The 22,744-nt window shown below is 38.7% G+C and overlaps 1 pseudogene; it reads left to right on the top strand.

Moving 5' to 3' along the window:
- Nucleotides 1-13,492: 13,492 nt before the first annotated feature.
- LOC122002422 lies at nucleotides 13,493-22,283 on the top strand (annotated as a pseudogene).
- Nucleotides 22,284-22,744: the final 461 nt, after the last annotated feature.

Genomic DNA, 22,744 nt, shown 5'->3' with positions numbered 1-22,744 from the left:
AATGCATATTTTTCCTTCTTTTCTCTTAAATCATTTTATATGTTTTCTCTTAAATCATTTTGCTACATATTTTTTTCTAATTTTAACTCAATTATCATTTCATCAAAAAGAAAGAGATTGTTGGTGTAGTTTGCTCTAATGGTCTAACTCAGATTTTGATGAATGACAAATGAATTAAGTTAGGTGTATTTGTGATCTAAGTACTTTACTAAGCGTGCAGGAATTGACAAGTCTTGAGAATCAGACACCGGACAGAAATCCAACTAAGTCTGTGGGACCAGATAGCTGGTGCAAAGTCTAGATAGGTCAACGGGCCGACTTGATATCTTGTAGGAAGTCCGGTGGACAATCTGCAAAAGTCCAGTTGGGTATGCGGACCTGACAACTGGCATGAAGACTTGATGGGTCAAGAGGCTAATCAACCGACTATAAGTTGGTAAGTAAAGGTAAGTCACTGGAGCAGAGTAACTCGGTGAGGGCACGCTCCGGTTGCGGAACAATAGGCGTCGGTCCAGTTTAGATCCATTTCGAATTCCTAAACTGAGACATTGACTTGATCTTGGTCTCAGAAGAGACAAGGTCTAATTACAACTCAGTATTATTGTGCTAACACTTGTCTTGTAAGTTATTATTTGGTTTATTGGACTAACAGGCTTTGCAGGGCAAGAAGAGCACAAAAAGCCTCCGATGAATAGTACTTGAGGTGCCTTCCAGGGGATGGGAGGCGCCTTGAAGGAAGACGCATTCAAGCAATGGAAGACGCCTTGGCACTGTTTATAGAAGGCGCCTTCAATGCATAGAAGGCGCCTTCTGCAAGATAAAATTTTGACCTCGTAGCGGATAAGGGCCAGCTTGTTTGGTATCAGAATTACCATATTGGAGGCGCCTTCAAGGCCATTGAGGGCGCCTTCCACAACCCTTATAAGGGCTTCTTCCACAACCCTTATAAGGGCTTCTCGACCTAAGCTTCAACAACAACTTCCATACGAGCTTCTACGCGTCCATTTGAGGTTCCAACTGCTCTGGCTTCCTGTTGTGACTCTGCTATGACAATGTTGTGCCTGACTACTGCCGATGAGTCAACTGACACCGAGCCTAAGCTAACAATCTTTGGAGGTGTTGGGTATCGAACTTGTAATTTGTGTACTTATCTGCAAAAAGGACAAGTGCAGTGTGTTGTACTTGTTCTATCTTTCTTTGTACTCAATTTCTTTTTCTGGTGGTACCAGAAGAGGTTGTTTAATGAATTACATATCGATGGGTCTGTGGGACCTGGGTCTTAGAGTAGGAGTCGTCGAAGGCTCCGAACCAAGTAAATCGACCATGTCTGATTCTGTCTTCTAACTTATGTTTTTTTTTATTTCTGTGTTTTCCACTGCATACTTTGCTTTTAAATTTGAAAAAAAAAGGATAAGTTTTAAAAAATCATGCGATTCACCCCCCCCCCTCCCCCTCCTCACGTGTGACTCGATCTAACAATTAGTTTCTTGATTCTTGCGTGTAGGTGGGCTACCGTCTCTTCTTTTTTCATCCGGAGGTTGCTGAATTGATTTTGGATCAAGTCCCATCTTGCGAGTTTAGCTTCCGATATGCCTTCGTGCAACTCCAGGAACTTCTCCCAAACTTCTTTTACTGAGTCATAGGTTTTGATCCAGTTGACTTCTTATGTCGGAAGAACACTCAGTAGATAGAACTCTGCTTTGTCATTCTTTACGAAGTGATCTTGTTCCTTTTTGGTCCATAGATACTCCTTCTCTATTCTATGTTGGTCTTTGGGTACTATAAAATCATATTTAATGTATTTAATTATTAATAGAATTTTAAGGTTTGTTTTGAAAAATATCTCCATTCGCTTGTTTAATATCGTGAAATCTCTCTCTAACTTTGGTGGATGAATGTTTGAACTGACTATCATCTTGTTGCTTCAATCGATGGTTAGTTTTTCTGAGGCTATTAGGCTTTGATACCATTGTAGAGATATCTTTTTTTACTTACAGTAAATCAACCAATACAAGTTGGAATTGAGCTTCAAAATTCTCAAAATCACATCTAAATCGAGAGACAAAATTAATTTGGAATCGAGTTGAAAACTCCTAAAAAATGAAGCAAAATAGATTTAGGTCAGAGTAAGGTGGTTACGCGGTGATTTTTCCCAAAAATTGCTCTTGAAAACTTGAAATTGATTTAAATGTTATTAAAGGGAAATAAATATACTAATCACTGGCTAAATAACAGAATTTAAAGGAGAACAACTCACATACGATCGGTGTAAATTAGGGTTCATTTTTTACTATTTCTTGTTCAAATATTCTGATGCAACCACAAATCGATGCAATAGGACCTGAGTTACGTTGGGTCAGGATCAGATGTCCTTTTCTAGTGGTTTCCCGGTGACTATAAGTTGGAAATTGGAAGGGGAGGGAGATGACGAGAATGATCACAGAGTTTACGGGAGTCCTTTCAAGGGTGGCTTTATCCTGGATGATCCGGCGGTAAAAATCCGGAACCCCATAAGGAGTCAACGCTGAGGGGAGGTCAAAGGGTCCAGTGGCTCGCCGGAAAAGGGCGAGCCGACCGGACTCAGAAGAAAGGGAAATCTGATAGTAAAAGGCACCCTGGTAGGGACCAGGGGTCCGACGCTCAAATAAAGCAGTGCGTAATGACCGAGCGGAAGGAGGTGCCGCCCGGACGGCGCAAAGAATCAAGGCCGTCCGGACGACGTTCATCGCCCGCCCGGCTGGCCGGGCACCCCAGTCAGACGGTGGGTAAAAGACGGGGACATCTTCTGACAGCCGTCAAGTCGTATGGCTGTGCCATACTTCTAGTCTGACAACGGGTGGTCCTGCCGTCCCATCAAAGAACATGCTCGGACTGTGGCAGCATGGTGTCAGGTAAGTTCTCTGACAAGTGCATACCGCGGCATGGGTTGCTGATGTTGGTGCAACTTTAGGTCAAGGTAGACCTGGTTGACCCGACTCGAGGTGACTTGAGTCGGGTTGTATTTTGATGTTTGACTTGGGAAGATTGTCGATGCAACCTTAGGTCAAGGTTGACCTAGTTGAGTTGCATGTTGATGTTTGACACTCGTGAGAGAGTTCTATTCTTGATATGGGACAAGAATAGATGTTTGGGAGGTTGTTGGTGCAACCGTAGGTCAAGGTTGACCTGGTTGACCTGATTTGGGAAAAGTCCAAGCAGGGATCTTGGCACTGGAAAAGTCCAAGTATGGAGACTTGGCACTGGAAAAGTCCAAGTATGGAGACTTGGCACTGGAAAAGTCCAAGCAGGGAGCTTGGCACGCGAAAAGTCCAAGTATGGAGACTTGGCACGGGAAAAGTCCAAGTATGGAGACTTGGCACGGAGAAGTCCTGGTGAGTGAAGCCAGGCAGTGAGAAAGTCTTAACTGGGATGTTAGGCAGTGTGGAAATCCTGGTGAGTGAAGCCAGGTGAAAGTCCTGGTGAGTGAAGCCAGGCAAGGGAAAATCCAGATGGATCAGGGATGATCGGACTTCTGGTGTTGGAAAGTCCAAGTAGGTCAAGGGAGTGATCGGATACTTGGCACGAAGTGGAAAATCCAGATGGATCAGGGATGATCGGACATCTGGTGTGGAAAAGTCTAAGTGGGTCAAAAGGATTGACCGGACACTTAGCGGGGAGTGCTAGCAGGTCAAGGGAGTGACCAGATGCTAGGCATAATGTAGATTGACCGGATGTTGGTTTGGACTTGGTTTGGGTGAAAACCATGAGCTGGATCGATCTGGTGATCGATCCAGTGATACCGCGAATATTCTGATCGGTCTGGTGACCGATCAGTAACACATTAGTAGCATACTGTGTGATAACTGATCGGTCTGGTGACCGATCAGGAGTCGATCAGAAGCCGAACAGGAGCAAGGCGCAAGAGGGGTTGATCGGTCAGGGGACCGATCAACACAAAGCCTGATCGGTCCCCAGACCGATCAGGAAGTTCCCTGATCGGTCTGTGGACCGATCAAGAGGATCCCTGATCGGTCCATGGACCGATCAGGGACGGAACAGAAGCAAAGGCTTCTTCCCTGATCGGTCCACAGACCGATCAGGGTTCTAGCCGTTGGTTTCTTCGCTGTTTCTCCTTCACAGGTATAAAGGATCGAGGGCATCTTCTGTGCTTCTACTTCCTACTTTTCCTCTCTTCTGCTGAAGATTTGTGGGCTGCGATAAGAGCTCTGTTGAGTTCCTTCCGAAAGCTTCGCGTGAGCTTCCCCGACTGGAACAGCTGCTGTTGAAGTTTTTGCTTCGTCTGGACTCCAGTCGACGAGAAAGCAAGATTGGTAGAGTGCTTGTGTATTCTTATTGTATTTCTTGCTTATTCTTTGTACCTGTACTCCTGTTTGCTGTTGCAAATAAGTGTGGCGAGGTTTCTCCACCCAGAAGGAGTTTTTATTAGCCGGTTTTCCGGGGACTCATCCACCGACGGATTGATTGGGTTCGTCCACCTTACGGACACGCCGAGGAGTAGGAGCATCATCTCCGAACCTCGTACATAGCTGTGTTAAGGTTTGATATTCTTCCTTTCGTTTCTAGTTTATTTTTCCGCTGCGCTAACGAATTGTAGGAAGAAACGAGCGATTTGGGGCGGCTATTCACACCCCCCCCTCTCTAGCCGTACGAAGGATCCTAACAAGTGGTATCAGAGCGAGGTCGCTCTTCGTCGGATTCACACCCGTGGGAGCAAAGCTAGAGAATGGATCTCTATGGAGAAGACGTCACCATTCCACCCTTCTACGAATGCGGCGACTTCGCGTATTGGAAGGTAAGGATGAAGTACTTTCTTATGACTAACATAATGAATTGGTTTCGTGTACAAGAAGGTTTTACTCCTCCGGTGGATAAGGAAGGAAAACCTCTTGAGAAGAAGGAGTGGACCAGAGAACAAATTCACAAATCCGAAATCAACGAAGAGGTAACGAGAATAATTGAATTTTTATTGCCTACTAACATCTTGTGTAAGATAGGTTACAACAATGCCAAGGAATTATGGGATAACTTGGCCAAGTACCATGAGGAGAGCTCCACTTCAAATCATGAAGAGGAGACAAGTGAGTCATCAAGTAGCTCACATCATGGAGGAGAGGAATTAGAAGTTGAGGGTTACTCAACATCTAAGGACGAAGAGGAGGAGAGTTCTTCTTCAAGTTCGGAGCAAGAAGAAGAAGCTTCTACCTCCGAAAGAGATGAAGAAGAGAGCTCGCATCCACCCTCAACCCTAGGTAACTCAAGCAATTTAAGTTCAATTAAATTACACATTATGTGCTTTGAGTGTAGGGAACATGGACATTACAAGAGTAAGTGTCCGAAGAGGGTAAGAAAGACTCTGCCGGCGCCAAAGGTCAAGGAAGCCGGAGTCCCGAAACGCAAGGGCAAGGAGCACATCGTGTGCTTCCAATGCAAGCAAAGGAGACACTATAGGAGCCATTGTCCGAGGGGGAGGAAACTCACAAGGGCAAGAGACCGGGCACATCGATAGGGGGAGCTAAGGCAAACCCTAAGGTAACCTCTAAGGTTCATTTTTGCAATTCTAATAAAATGCATGCTAGGAATTTTATTGCACTTGTCGATAATAACAAGCATGATAACCTTAGGAATCAATACATGTGCTTAGGAGCTAAACATGTGAGTCTAGATAAGGATAATTCTAGAAAGGCTAACCCTAGGATCAACCCATCTAAGGCTAAGGATAACCTAGGTAGGAATCCTAAATCAACTAGACACATGCCTAGGAACACCTCAAGAAAGAATGACAAATCAAAACTTGAGGTATTAGAGAAAGAAAATCGAATCTTGAGGTCAAGACTTGACTCTCTAGAAAAGGCTCTTAAGGATTTGACTCTAGGGTTTAAGGGTCAAAAACCAATGTCCAAGGACAAGAAAGGTTTGGGTCACAAATCTAAGTCCCAAGTGGTCAAGCCCACTTATCACAATGTTCCATTCGATTATGGAACAAAACCTAGGGCTAGGAAGACCACCACCAAGGTCACAAGGGGAGTCACCCCTAGAGTTGATCTTGATGAGTCCCAAATGACCAAGGCTTCAAAGCCTAAGAGGGTCATTAGGAGGGTTGCTAGGGAAGTTATCCCTAGTGAATATTTAGTGAATCCAATGAGCTCAAATAGGTATTGGGTTCCTAGGAGCATCTTCTCTACCCCATAAATGGGTTAGAGAGTGTCAACTCCAATAAGAAGGGTAGTTAACCCAACTTTGAGGAAATTGACAATCAAGGAGCATTTTCAAGATTTTGTGAACCTTTAAAAATGAAAAAGAATTATTATTTACTCCTTGAAGAGTAAACTGTGCCATATTTGAAAAATATCGATTTTAATCTTATTTGGCACAATTCAAGAAAACCTAGAGAAATACCATAATTGGGATTTTGGTTTTCTCTTAGGGATATATGGGCAATCTAGGGTTAGATTTTAGGTTAGCAAAGTGGTTAAGGATACTTAGATAGGTAATCTAGGTATATTTATTTATGCTAAATCTTGCCATGATTGTTTGCCCTCACATGTCATGACATCATGTTTAGTTTTATTATCATTTGAAATGTCATGATAATGCTTAGGCCAGTTTTTATGTCATGTTTATTTAAGTTTCAAACTTTATGCCATGACATCATGACATTGGCACATGTTTTTATTTATGATATTATTTCATGCCATGTCATCATCTCTTGCATTAATGATCAATTTAAATTGATTTAAGGATAGAAACACAATTTGATAATGAGATCAAGTTGGTGTTTAGAAAATGCATGAGAACTTAGCCTAAGATGACCTAAACCCATATCTCACATCAAAATTAACTTGGATGTGTTTGATACACTTTAGATGTGTGTGAGATATTAGGATCATGAGTTATGATCAAGGTGCATAGTTCTTGTACCTAGATTAGCCTAATTCAAGAAATGGGGGATCATAGGGAAAGCTTATGTACAAGTCATGTACATATAGCCCTAAGATTGTGGTCCTAAATTAAAAGGTTTAAAATCATTTTAAAATTTGATTTGAAAAATCTTGATGAAGCTTTCCTAGTGATAGCATTCATCATTTGAACATTGTGATACAAAGTTGAGTTAAACTTGAACTATTTCAAAGTTTTTGAACTTTGTATCAAGATTGAAAAATGGAAGTTATTTTCATAGAAAACTATTTTTCCATGATAGTGTATGATATGAGGAATGTATCCTCAAAGTTTCGTAATTTTTGGAATTTTCTTGAATTTATTAGGAGTTTCTGATTTTCCGGAAGGGGAAATCAGAAGTTCTGATTTCAGTGGCTGGATCGGTCCAGGGAAGATCTGATCGGTCTGCGGACCGATCCAGAGTATTGTGGATCGGTCTGCAGACCGATCCAGTGAGTTCCAGTAGCACGAGTGCGATCTGGTGAAGGGCTGATCGGTCTGGTGACCGATCAGGGCGTGCCGAATTTTTGATTTTTCAACTGTTGTCTGAAATTTCAGTTATGGAAGTGGTGTTTTTGGATTTCTAAAGGTTTGGAACTCACAAAGACATTGTTGGTGCAATGGTCAAGGGGGAGTTAACCTTTAGGGGGAGTTTTACCTAATTGTCAAGGGGGAGTTGACTTTTAGGGGGAGTTTTTTTACTACTTAAGACTTTTGAGGATTAGTGATATGAGATTATCACTAAGTTGATTATTGAGTTTAGTATCAAGGGAGAAATTAAGAGTTTCAATGAAAGGTATGAGACTCTCATTAGGAAGAAACTCTTGACCTTGATACCCTCCTTTTTCTTTTTGATGTGTGTCAAAAAGGGGAGAGTGTTCATTGGAGAATTATTGGAGAACCCAAGTTAGGTTATCGGGTTAACCTAAGCTAGAGGAAGAACATTGGAATTCTTTTTGATGTATGTCAAAAAGGGGGAGAATTATTGGAGAACCCAAGTTACGTTATCGGGTTAACCTAAGGGGAGATTGTCGATGCAACCTTAGGTCAAGGTTGACCTAGTTGAGTTGCATGTTGAGAATGAAGAACATTGGACATTGGAAGATGGTTGGAAAACCTAAGTTAGGTTATCGGGTTAACCTAACTTGATTATGAGTTTTGTCAAACATCAAAAAGGGGGAGATTGTTGGTGCAACTTTAGGTCAAGGTAGACCTGGTTGACCCGACTCGAGGTGACTTGAGTCGGGTTGTATTTTGATGTTTGACTTGGGAAGATTGTCGATGCAACCTTAGGTCAAGGTTGACCTAGTTGAGTTGCATGTTGATGTTTGACACTCGTGAGAGAGTTCTATTCTTGATATGGGACAAGAATAGATGTTTGGGAGGTTGTTGGTGCAACCGTAGGTCAAGGTTGACCTGGTTGACCTGATTTGGGAAAAGTCCAAGCAGGGATCTTGGCACTGGAAAAGTCCAAGTATGGAGACTTGGCACTGGAAAAGTCCAAGTATAGAGACTTGGCACTGGAAAAGTCCAAGCAGGGAGCTTGGCACGCGAAAAGTCCAAGTATGGAGACTTGGCACGGGAAAAGTCCAAGTATGGAGACTTGGCACGGAGAAGTCCTGGTGAGTGAAGCCAGGCAGTGAGAAAGTCCTAACTGGGATGTTAGGCAGTGTGGAAATCCTGGTGAGTGAAGCCAGGTGAAAGTCCTGGTGAGTGAAGCCAGGCAAGGGAAAATCCAGATGGATCAGGGATGATCGGACTTCTGGTGTTGGAAAGTCCAAGTAGGTCAAGGGAGTGATCGGATACTTGGCACGAAGTGGAAAATCCAGATGGATCAGGGATGATCGGACATCTGGTGTGGAAAAGTCTAAGTGGGTCAAAAGGATTGACCGGACACTTAGCGGGAAGTGCTAGCAGGTCAAGGGAGTGACCAGATGCTAGGCATAATGTAGATTGACCGGATGTTGGTTTGGACTTGGTTTGGGCGAAAACCATGAGTTGGATCGATCTGGTGATCGATCCAGTGATACCGCGAATATTCTGATCGGTCTGGTGACCGATCAGTAACACATCAGTAGCATACTGTGTGATAACTGATCGGTCTGGTGACCGATCAGGAGTCGATCAGAAGCCGAACAGGAGCGAGGGGCTGATCGGTCAGGGGACCGATCAGCACAAAGCCTGATCGGTCCCCAGACCGATCAGGAAGTTCCCTGATCGGTCTGTGGACCGATCAGGAGGTTCCCTGATCGGTCCATGGACCGATCAGGGACGGAACAGAAGCGAAGGCTTCTTCCCTGATCGGTCCACAGACCGATCAGGGTTCTAGCCGTTGCGACGCAACGGCTAGTTTCTTCGCTGTTTCTCCTTCACAGGTATAAAGGATCGAGGGCATCTTCTGTGTTAATTCTTCCTCTTTTTCCTCTCTTCTGCTGAAGATTTGTGGGCTGCGATAAGAGCTCTGTTGAGTTCTTCCGAAAGCTTCGCGTGAGCTTCCCCGACTGGAACAGCTGCCGGACTCAGTCGACGAGAAAGCAAGATTGGTAGAGTGCTTGTGTATTCTTATTGTATTTCTTGCTTATTCTTTGTACTGTACTCTTGTTTGTTGTTGCAAAAGTGTGTGGCGAGGTTTCTCCACCCAAAGGAGTTTTATTGTATTTGACTCATCCACCGACGGATTGATTGGGTTCGTCCACCTTACGGACACGCCGAGGAGTAGGAGCATCATCTCCGAACCTCGTACATAGCTGTGTTAAGGTTTGATATTCTTCCTTTCGTTTCTAGTTTATTTTTCCGCTGCGCTAACGAATTGTAGGAAGAAACGAGCGATTTGGGGCGGCTATTCACACCCCCCCTCTCTAGCCGTACGAAGGATCCTAACAGCTGACACGTACGCACCTCGGTGTGCGTGCATCAGTTCCTTCTCCGTCCTATATAAAGAGGCTATTACTTCGCCAAAGGGACGCATAATACAAATTTGGCAGCCACTTTCTCCACTACTTACCTGACTTGAGCGTCGGAGGACCGTCGCCGGGGCACCCCTCCCGGCTCGGTTTTGTTGCAGGTTCGCCGGAGCACTCGAGGATCCAGCAGAGAGCGCCACGTGCCCAGCGTCCGCTGACTCTTGGTTCGGACAGGATCACTGGACAAATAGCTCGTCACTCTATATCTAGTGTTTCAAGATTATCTTTCTATCGAAGGGAATTAATTCATGTTGTAGTTGGGAATTAACTTGTGGATGCCTCGTTAATTATGAAAGTGCTTAAATAAAAAAATATTATCATTATTAAATAATAATATTTGAACTTTTATCTCCAAATGAATATTAGTGCATCTAAGGCATCCACAGTATGAAATATTCAGAAAGAATATTTCTCTAAATATTCTCCTAATCTTAAATATCCCTTATTAGAATTTGGGATATTTGAGAAGAAGATACTTGATAGGTGGATCTCATAATATTTAATTTGTAGGATATTTGATTGTGAAATTTGAGAGATTTGAAGAGTAAGATATTAATTGATAATATAGACATAAACAAAGAAATATTCGATTGAAAAAAATTCTCCCATCTCCCCGATCCATTTGACAGTTGACTCTAACCCAAGCTGTGAGAGTGCAGGTGAGTCTAATCACCTTTTCTACAAAACTTAAGGCTGAGTGTTTCTGTGCTGGTGCGTCGAAGGAGGGTATCAACAGAAGTAAACGTAAAGGAGGGGCGTCCTCGCCTTCATGTGCCGCATTAGGTTAATAGAGTTGGTAGGCAAATTAGACCTTTTAGGTTAGTCAAGTTAGATTAAGCGATTATGTGGAGTGGAATAGACTCACTCGTTTGGTTGATTAGATGAACTAGGCAAACTATATGGGTTGATTAACTAGGCAAAATTTATGAGATTGAGTTCCACCATCTTCTATAACGATAATTATTGTCCCTCAATCAAGGACTTCAACCCTTACCAACCTAAACAAATCATCTACCAAGATTACACTTGTAAGTCTTCAACCTCCTTTGTGTTCTTTGTTGTCGTCGGTCAAGTTCATCTTATATGAGACCCTGAGTAGTAAGTCTATGTGATGCATCTGACCCTCAAGCTCGTTCCAATGTGTTATCCTTCGCCATTGACCTACCAACTTAACTTCCTCTTGGGTTGCCCTACTTATAATTATGAGTGACGTACAATTTAGGCGAGAACAATTGATTATTGTTTAGTTATAATCAAAGATCCAATAAACTGGAGGTTACTATGGATTAGTTGAAATGTCTAGTCAATTAGAGAGTCTACTTAATTAAGACATTCTACTTGCAAATAAAGGGGGTTTTATTTTAAGCTGATTAAATATGAATTATTTGACTGAGATAGGTTGAGTCAATTAGCTAGTGAACTAATTAAACATTAGCCTTGAGCAAAGTTATTATTCTATGTTTGAGAGTCAATTAGGCAACAATCGTCAATTAACTGATTTCCTAATCAAATAGATCAATTGTCTATAAACAAGCATGAGGTTAAACTAAATTTAACCTGAGACCATAAACAAAGGAACAAGAGTAGCTCGCATAAACCATTCAAAGTGCTTAAATTATATTAATAAAATTCTAATGATTTATTAAAAGTAAACATGTAGAAATTATTTTACTTGTTAAACAAAAAACATTATTAAGAGAATAAATGCTCAAAATACCTTTGCTTTGACTTGCCTCATCAATCATCATCAATGCCCGCTTTCGTTCTCTGTCGGCAGATTCCTCAAAGTTTAAGATCAGACATCAAAAAACATAATCTTATTTATTTATTTAATTTAATCCCGTGAAGAAATTGGAAGACGCAAAAATTATCAGAAATTTAGAGAGTGTTTAGTATTTTCTATTTTTCTATAAAATGATATATCTTTTTGAAAAAATAAATATGAAAATTACCAATCAAATAATTTTTTTCTCATAAAATAAAAATAAAGAATTTATAAATTAAACGCGGCCTAATTTTCCTAAATATAAGAAAAACAATACAGCCGTGATTTACCTTTGGGTTATAAAAATAAAATAAAAATTTAAGGAACGAATGAAAATGCAATCCTACGTTGCAATAAATAAACATCGAGAAAAGTAGGTAACTTTCTGACACATGATTCTTCTCTTAATTATTGCTTTATATTTATTTTCCATTTGCACACAGTTCGATTCATCAGCATTTAAGAGATAGCATGTGAATTATTGTTTTTCTTTTTCTTTTTGTTAAAAATAAAAAGGACACCTCTTTTTATTATTTTCATTATTATTTTTTAAATATTAAAATAGTTACTATTATATTTTTTTTATTCTAATAGCTATTTAAGGAAATCGATTTAATATTTACTAAGTTGTGATAATTATGATTATAGCTATACAGTTGTGTTCAAATATTTTTAAATTAAATTGATATGATTTTGATAAATTTGTAACTAATTTTAGATGCTCTAAACTTATTCAGGGAATATAAGGTTTTTATGAGGATTATCTTGAGCTGCCATTTAAGTTAAGAGAATATTTTTAAAATAGCAAGTTTTAAAATAAAATCATAGCACCGTAATCATCTATAAATCAATTATGGATACAAGTTGATAAAGAATATAAATAATAATTTTATTTTCTATTATAGTAAAGACCAACTACCCAAACAATACTAGTCTATAAATCAATTAATGAATATAAATAATAGTTTGAGTCCCTACATATTGTTAGACAAATACCCTCATGATTTATCCTCTTAAATTTGCCACATAATTTACTCTAATAAATAAGAGTACCTTTTGATCACTCATCTACATATAAATACATATATTTAGTCTTTGATAATGATTATTTTTAGTACCTTTTTCATTATTTAAATCGTACCTAATTATATGAATTATGAATTTATGATTAAGCTCATAATCGTCAATGCCGCTCACTAAACTTTCTAGCAAATTTAAATACTTTTGACGTGGTTAAATTTTAAAGCCTCAAATTCATTAAAATCCTCTAGATTATTTTATTAAAAAAAGGAAAAAAAAAACAAAAATGGCAGAAAAAGATTTTAATATTATTTATGATATTTAATTTTGGTATGATAATCATCTGCCGACGGAATGACCTACCTAATCCATCAAATCCAGTGCCAAAAATGTTCCAATCAATAGAATAACACAAAACAAATTAATTTACATTTTAATTGTTGATCCGAACTGCTGCATCAATCCATCCAAACACACTGTTATTATTTTTTTAAAAAGGAAAATTATAAAGAAATGAAAATATAGTAGAAAAAAGATGCTAATAATAATAATAATAATAAAATAAAAATAGTTGAAGAGTTTGTTGGCCTTTCACATCTCCATCCAACCCTTTTTGAAGAAGACACCATAACAAATAAAAATAATAAATATATCGGAACAAAAGATCGGGGTAGATTAGTCATTTCATACAAAAGTTGACTAAAGGTCTGCCACGTGGCGTTTTGGAAGTAACTTCTATGGTCAGGGGCATATTGGTCTTTTAGGATGAAAAGGAACGATACAAAATCGGGAGGGTGGGTCGAGTGTTTTTACTTCCTTGTCTGTGCCCTTTTAATGGTCGTGTCTTGTGTGGGGAGAGACCGTCGCTGCAGCAGCATAGGACTGAACAGGGCGACCTGTCGATTGTGGCCGGAGAAGATCGTCGCATTCGGTTTCGATCGGTCACCAGTCTGCCGCTTTGGAAGGTGTGCGAAAAAAAAAATCCGTTTACTGTTTTTTTGTTTTGTTTTTCGATCTGAGTTCCAAGCTGTACTTGGTGTTTTCTCATGCGTCCTTCGTCAAGGCGGACCCGTTTGCAGGGTTCTAAAATGTGGGAATTGGGATGTGTGGCTCTCTTGGTTAGTGAGATTCTTAGATCTGGGTAGTGAGAAAGGTCAGGTTTTTATTGGGGAATGGGAATGTTTATTAATTTTGGTTTCGAATTTGTTTGAGTTGAGTGCGGCTGGATGTGCATGTGGGTTAGTTTTTTCATTCTTCGTGATTGATGATAGAAATGGTTGGATTTATGGTTTTGCTCTGTCTCGAATGCTTGCTGGTTGACCAATGCAAATCGGTAATCGATCGTTTCCATAGTAGTGTTTTTGCTATATATATATATATATATATATATATATATATATATATATATATATATATATATATATATATATATATATATATATATATTCGCGATGCTGAGTAGTAATTCCCGTTTTGTCGAGTAATTCCTGTCAAAAGGGAGCTTTGATAGCGAGACAAGAGACAAGATCGAAAACCCGCAAAACTATGTTTTTTTTTTCCTGCCGTCATCATTCTCTTGAGTCTCTCCATCTCGCGGGCTAGACTCTCTCCAGAAGGCGACGGCGGCGTTCATTTTACTAGCGGACGGTGGCATCTCTCCAACGGCTAGCGGCGCCCCCCTTGATTTCCCGCCAATAGGCAGCCACGGCTTTCCGGCCCGCTCAGTTGCAGTTGCATGATTGTAGTTCTGGAATTCCCTCGATTTTTGCAGCGTCTCTCCAGCCCTCTTCAACTTTCAATAATTATTGCGGCCAACTAATCTGTAGCCTTTAGGGTTGGCATTCCCTCTCTTCCTTTCACTATGAATATTTCATTACGTACACAGTCTAATCATTAACACTCCCTAGTCTTCTGTGACTGTAAGGAACCCTGGCCTTGGGAAATTTTGATCAAGCTCAAGTTTGAGTTACTATATAACTTGAATCTCAAGCGTTAATATACCAAACATGTCTGGTCTGCATATCTAGACAAGCTAAGTTGTAGATCAGGCCAACTATGCTGCAAAACAAGCTGATGGGCATCTCTCTTTCACATCTAAATCTAGTCAAAATTTTGTTTTGAAATCAAACATGGGCAAAGTTCAAACACGATGGTCAAATTTAACCTTACAAGTCATGTATTTTGCAGTACATGAAAATAACTTATTACGAGTTGAATTTAGATGTTATGAACTCTGATCCCAATATTGTTAATTTATAACTTTCAATTCATGAGGTGATGCATGGATAGGTCCACATGCTTAAATAATCCTTAAATGAGCTTGTCCATGAAATAAAAAAGTCAAGTTTTGTACTAATGCTCTGGCCCTTTGGAGTCTAAATGTATAGCTAAAGTTTGGCTTGTGAAGAAGTTGATCCCAACAAAAATGACATTTTAACTAGCGGAACTATGAGTACAATTTAGTGATTAGCCCTTAATTGGGCATATGGTAGCAAGGCCATTATATACAATTTAATTAGTTATAGTAGAGGTTCTTAATGTTATCATTAAATACTTGTCCAATCATGGCTTAACAGTGATAAACCTTTTTATGTGTTCATGAAAGTTAAGATTATAGACTCATTAATAAAGAGGCTTCATAGGGACAACAGGAAATATGGTGTGGCTGCTTGATCAATCAACCAAAGCAACAAATTTTTTATGAGATTTTATCTGAAGGATCTCTAAACCAAGAACTTTAACTTCTAACACTTCAGAGATCTTCTTGTTTTTTCCCCTGCTAATAATCAACTTAGGTGTAGGGGTATGGGATTTATATTGACATCTGAAATTTAGTTCTACCTTTCCTTATATTCATTGTTATGCATTCTAGACATTTCTATAGTTCCACCCCAAATATCTATCAAACTTAGCCCAATTATAATCACCTTCTTATTGGAGCAAAAGGTGATATTGCTCACCCCAAGCGGCCCAGTATTGCTGGTCCCACGACAAGATACAGGCAGGTAAATCACAGGGGCATTTTGCTCTAGTGCAGTGGCCCTTTGTATGGGAGGTCAGACACCCAATGAGGCATTTTGCATCCGTTGGGAATTGACCCCAAAATCTATTGGAGTAAACACCCATGTAGGTACCAATTGCGCCAACCCGTGGGGGCTATACTCACCTTCTTATGACCATATTACATGTAACTCGATCCATGCCAATGTCCTTAAACTGCTAATTGGGAGTTAAACTCAATGTGGTGGATTGTCAATTCTAAGATATTAATCTCCTTATGTGGATTCTCCACTTGTTCAAAATTATCAATTTTTAACAATTAATTTAATTGATCAGAATATTCTTGTAAGTTGTGGGATATCAAGGTCTTCAGTGAGTTTTTTTTTTTTTCACACCATGCTTCTATATTTGTTATTAACATTCAGTTCAAAAGGTGGGAGCAGTTTAATGAAGATTTATTGATGCATTTTCTGATATATATGTGACATAAACAGGAGAGAAAAAAGAAACCTTATACATGGGGTACCTGTGTAGCTGAGTTATAAAAGATAAGTGCCAAGAATCCTTCCAAGAGCTATTTGTATATAGACAAACATGAGTAGTTTCATTATACCATATAGTACAAAAAAAAGTTACTTAGTTTCAAATATTTAAGATCTGAAGTTTTGGAGAAATTGCATGAAAAATAAAGTTAAACAAGAAACAAAGATAGGATCTTTGATTCAGATATCACTTGATGTAGAAGAAAAAAAGGAAAACTATATATTTAGATATGTTACTCATAAATTCTATTCTATATAGAGTGAACTTACAACTTGTGTTATGATAAGACAATTCTTTAGCTGTAATCATTTTATGCAATGGATATACACTGTTCAAAGAAGAATATGCTGACAAGCGGGCATAAGAGAGCTTACATCATGTTTTTGATGGTCTTTTGATATGGCAGATGAATGAATAGTGGCATCCCATTGTTAATGATGTTGCATAGCCGGTCACATATTCTTCTCAAGATCTTTGCCAAGGGAGTAGTACTTGGAAACACAATAAGGAATGTGGGACATGGGCGCTGACCCATGTTCCCCACTAGATAAGAGAAAAATTTATATCTTTTATTCATAGTAGATAACACCTTGATTTATGTGTAGCTTCTCTCCGTCCCAAGCCCTTATTCAAAATCTTAAGATATCCTAATATATTTCATTTTCACATCTATGAAATTAACTGCTTGGTAGAAAAGGTGGGCTAATTCTATTAAAATGCCCCCATGCTATGTAGGATTCAAGAAGGGCTAAAAAAGAGAACCTCACTGTTGCATATAAATAAGTTATTTTCATGATATGAACCTAGTATCTCATGCCCAAATGGCACAATCCTGCCAATCTCTCAACTTTATCAGTCAACCAATGCTCAACATACTAAGTCCGTGTGAGTACCAGTTCTAGTACACTTGATCTTCCACATAAGTAGCAACTCTCCTTTGAATTGAATGTTATTTAGGAGTTGATTTATGTGAAATTATAGAATAGGTTTTGCTTACTGTGTCATTATTATTTTTATATGTTTAAGTTGTATGGAACCTCAGGTCCTCAATCAATGGTCATTTTGTAGACTTTTAAATCCATGGAAATTTGGTATTTAGGATATCAAGAAAATGTATCATTTCATCCATATAGATAAGGAAGAAGCAAATATTCAGTGTTCTCATACTCCATAATTTTCTCTGTTCCCGTCTGCACTTTGACTGGTTGAACTAGAAAATAGATATGAGAAATTCCTCTTGCAGTTTACTAATTCTAATCTATGTCAATTTTCATATTTCTATCCCTAGTTTAATTCCATTGATTTTCCATATAACTTAGTGGAATGAATTTTGATCTTGGATATAAAATTTGTGACTCTTTAAAATGTTGTTTCTGCAATGCTTAACTTCTCATGATACTTGCCACTTGCCAGTGAAAATTCTTGCATAGTTTACAGACAAAGGATCTTCAATTTTGTTTTATTTTCTCCCTCTCTACTGTCTATTCTGTAATTACTTCTTTTTTTTTTTCATTTTCACATATGCACATTATTTACTGGTTGATCTTGTGTTTCCAGCATCCTTTTGTTAGAAAATTTAAAGAGATAGTAAGTAGAGTATCTCATTAATGAAAGGAGACAAAAGACTCAGTCACCCAATCAGCACAAGATTATGGACTAATATGTTTAATTCTTTGATATCAATAGAAGAAATAAAAACAAACTGTTGATAAAAACTTTAATGACTTGATTTCGCATGTGGGACTGAGAACTGAAAGTTTTGTAAAATTCTTTTGTTGGATCAATAAAAACAATATTCTACGAACAAAATTATCTCATCCAATCAATTATCAAACATAGGCAAATTATTGCTTTATGAAGTTACACTTCTTTTAGAAACTTGAATTTCCATTAACAAAATGTCTTGGAAGATGCATTTTTATTGTGCTGTTGCTGGGGTAAATGGGCTTCATGTCCGGGTAAATGTTTTGGTTTATATTAAGACCCAAAAAAAGTAGACTGGAAGAAATTATTATATAAGTTACTAAACCCTATGGAGAGCCGCCATAAATTTAGGCTTGTACACTATTATATTCCTTTTTAATCTATAATATGGACTTTCTACTGGAAAATTTTGGATTGAGATTTAGGTTCTAAACAAAAACAAAATAAAGAGTAAATCAGCAATGACATTGGTAAACTATTCAACTTTCCAAGTTCATCCTTTATATCATTTACCTCAAAATCTCACTCTATTTAAAGGGAAATCCTTCCTTTTAGAGGGAAATACTACATGGATAGATTCTCCTAATATTTGATTAGCTTTAGTGTCCTAATAAGTTAAGAACACCTCCATGATAATTTATAAACAACTACAATAACAAGCTGAGTAAGTCCTAACTGTTTGGGGCTGACTACATTGATCTCATCCTGCAACTGAACAATGCAAGGGTATATAACTAGTGATTTCATGATCCTTTAAATCACATTTTAATCATGTCCAGTATAGTTTTTTTTGCTGCTCTGTATCCATCGCACAACTTCAACTTCAATTGATTCAACTTGTCCAACTATATAGTCCTTTGATTGTCATTGAACATATCTCATAAAGGTAGATGTGAAGAGATAACTTATGGAGTTACAGTAAGATCTGAAAGCAGATCATAACTGTTGAATATGTGTATAGGATCTCCCTAAAGATTATCTGATATTTCCCTCATCAATCTCTTAATAATTTTTCATCAATTGCTTGTATTTAGCCTATAGAAGCTCCATTCTTGGATCATGCCTCAGTTGTTTGCGAGCCTAAAACTATACCTTGATCCATCCAATATCACTGCAGAGAATGACACCCTTGATCCAACTCATTCTTGTTGCTTTGTGTTCTTGTATTAAATATCTCATTTTCAACACTGTTGCTTTAGTTCCCTGCACATATCGATGGTTGTGAGTAGATATTATATGCATCCCATCTTGTTGAGTAATATCTGAAATAATGCATCAAAAACTTCTCAGTTTTTGATATGCACTACTGGGCTTATATTTATATATATATATATATATATAACCCTATTTCTTTCACATTAATACATCCCAAACATGAATTATAACATATTTTACATTATTTTTTTCACGATTTAATGTTTCTTAACAGGATTATTTGAAGTTTCTAAGTATCCCTCCAGTTACAACGCCATGCCATGATGGCTCCAGCAGAATAAGACTTTTTTCTATTAGAATCCAATGTGACTTGGAGTTGCTGCAACGTATATCAATATCAAATTTTATATGAGGAGGTTTGCACTAATCTAGAGAGGTTGAAGGTGCATATAAACAAAACTCAATGGGATCCAGATTCCCATCACATCAACTCAGCAATGGCTTGTATGTATCAGGCCGCCCTGGGCAGCCGAAAGAGAAGCCTCCAACTATGAGCTCTGTGGCTATGCCATACACTGGTGGAGATGTTAAGAAATCTGGAGAACTTGCAAAGATGTTTGACATACCAACAGACAACTCAAGATCAAAAAAGTCTGGCCCAGTGACAAATGCTCCTAGCAGGACAGGCTCATTTGGGGGTGCTGCCTCTTATTCTGGACCTGTCAATCCCAACTCTAGCAACCGGGTTAGCCAATCACCTGGTCGAATTTCGGTACCAGGGACTGGTAGCTCAAATAGGCAAAAGTCCAATTCTGGACCTCTAAACAAACAGAGTGATTCTATGAAGAAGTTATCGGGTCAGCAATCTGGAGGAACCAACCTGACAGCCTCCCATAATTCTGGTCCCCTTACTCTCCCTACAACAGGACTCATAACATCCGGTCCTGTTTCTTCAGCCCCTCTAAGTTCATCTGCGGCCCCTCGTAAAGTTTCTGGTCCAATGGAATCCAGTGGTTCAGCAAAGATACATAGCACTTCAACTGTATATAAACAGGCTGTTACTACTATCAACAAAGAAGAAAAATTTTCTTCTAAGGGTAATAAACTCTGGATTTTGATTAGGGGATCTTAATTCTCATGCATCTGTTTGGACTTGAATTATTCTTGGTGCTGTTGATGACACTCTTCTTATTAATATTGTCTCTCCTTGCTGTTATTGCAGGATTTTCTATTCGAACCCTCTGTTGGGGAAGAAGAGCTTTGACTCATTTCATTGCTAGCTACCCTGATGCCGAGTTAAGAACTGCTAAAGATGGTCAATACATCAAGGTCTCTGGGGTAGGTATCTTTCAGCTAAGAACAATGCCTTGATGATGCTTAAGCCACATGAATTAGGTTTTCCTTCATTTTAGGAATATGAGTTGGATCAATGTTTTCTTTTTGGTCTGTTGGATCAATTTTTCTCTGCCTAAGATTGTATATCCTAATCGCTCCCCTCTTTCCACCCAGTATGCTGGTTGGTTATCCTTTGCTAAGATACTATTTCATTAACCATTGCTCTTGACTACAAGATAGTGAATTGCTTCAGCTGAACTCAGAGTATGCACAAGTGTCATGAGCACTGTCATTGCTGATTCCTTTGTGGATATATGGAGTCATACATTGTTTGAATAGTCATTGTCTTCTTCGAAAGTTTTATGGTAAGAGTATTTGGAGAAGCTATTCATCAGTGCAGAACAGCAGGTCCAAATACCATCCAGGCAAATAACATAAGCTTCACTTATGACCCTTGTAACACGTTATATATAGAGAGATCATGTATGCATAAGTTTTATGGTTTGATTCTTGATTATCATTCTTGTCATTTCATATATCTATCTTTATCCCTAATCCTCATTCTCTAAATAATTTACAGATCGTTACCTGTGGAAGTGTTCCCTTGGAATCAAATTTCACAAGAGTACCTAGATGTGTGTACACATCTACAAGTCTATATGAGTACAGGGGTTGGAACTCTAAGCCGGCCAATTCGCAGCATCGTCGTTTTACTTGGGGTCGTAGAGCAACAGAGGTAAGCGATGCATTCTATTTTTCTGTCTATTTTGCATCCTTTGGTCTGATAAATCCTTGATCAATGAAGTGGAATATATGCTTATCTATCATTTTTCCATATAGATTATTCAATTGATATGGTTGAAATAAATCTCTCTTAACTACAGAGACATTGGAAACAGCTTCTACTACTACTCTTTGGTTCTCTGGACTGTGTTGAATTTGATGTTTAACTTTTGGCAGAGGCATGTAGTTGATTTCTACATATCAGATTTCCAGTCTGGATTAAGAGCATTGGTAAAGACTGGTTATGGTGCAAAGGTTACTACATACATCAACGAGTCTACTGTTTTAAACATTGACCCGAGCAAGAAAGAGTCCTCACCTGAGTTTCTTCAATGGCTGGCTCAGAGGAATCTTTCAAGTGATGATCGCGTAATGCGTGTGAAAGAAGGGTAATTTATTTATTTCAATGATTATAAATTGTCTGTCATAGCTGTTATTTCAATCATTTAGTGTCTTACTGGGAGCCTCATTGGAATAACAATTGCACTACCCTGGCCCCTTTTCTATCTACCTCAGATGATACTCTCTTCACTAATCACTAACATAACTGAAGATTAAGCAGGAAAAGTGTGATGAGAGTTGTTTGGATGTTATTGTTTGTAGGTATATCAAGGAAGGAAGTACTGTAAGTGTGATGGGAGTTGTTCGAAGGAATGCAAACGTGCTCATGATTGTTCCTCCCCATGAACCAGTCTCGACTGGATGCCAATGGACCGGTTGCATCATCCCAGCCAGTATTGATGGGATAGTATTGAGTTGCGAAGACACTTCGAATGATGTCATACCGGTTTAAGTGATGTGCCAATTGTTGAAGTTGAGGAGGCCGTTGTATACCAAATGCGGCGATTGTTGGCTATTTCAAATGCTTGAAATATTATAGTACCAACTGGGTGTTCATGGGCGATTTGTTCCATTACTTGGTGTATAGTTCTGTATTCTTCCCTTCCCCCTCCTTTTGGTTCAAATCCCTGGAAGCTGAGTCATGGTAAGGGTGGTCTTGTCATCCTCTGATGTTTCTTGGAAGGTAAAAAGAATCTCTTAAATTATTGTTTTAATATATGTCTTGACTTTTTATTAAATATTTTTTATCTATGTTTTTTATTTTCTATTGTTTGTCCTGATCTTAATTTATTAGATATGTTTGTACCTGTAATTTGTGTTTCGACAATGTTCAGTGATGCAAAAGGTAATAATGTTCATCTGAGATGCTCCTTCATTGTCCTTCACAAGGCCTTGTAAAAAGGAGGTAAATCATGGTACTGAACGATCTTTTAGGTGGAGAAAATTTATTTCTAAAGAGAATGAATCACAGGGATCGGAACCTTATATGATACAAATCTATTACTTGAATTTCAACGCAACTATGCCCGTGTGACTTCCGCGGAGGCTTTCGACAACTTTCAACTTATAAAACTTGTGACTCGATGAAATTGTGTAGCCTGCTAGAGGCGTTTTGTTAACCCTAACATTTGTACAACACAGGGATCTTCCCCGGAAGAACAGACCCCAAGAAGACAAACCCCTTTACATTTCCCAATTT

The sequence above is a fragment of the Zingiber officinale genome, chromosome 7A, assembly GCF_018446385.1.
Source record: "Zingiber officinale cultivar Zhangliang chromosome 7A, Zo_v1.1, whole genome shotgun sequence".
NCBI classification, from domain to species: Eukaryota; Viridiplantae; Streptophyta; class Magnoliopsida; order Zingiberales; family Zingiberaceae; genus Zingiber; species Zingiber officinale.
Note: the sequence above shows the minus strand (reverse complement) of the source record. Positions and strands in the feature narration are given on the sequence as shown.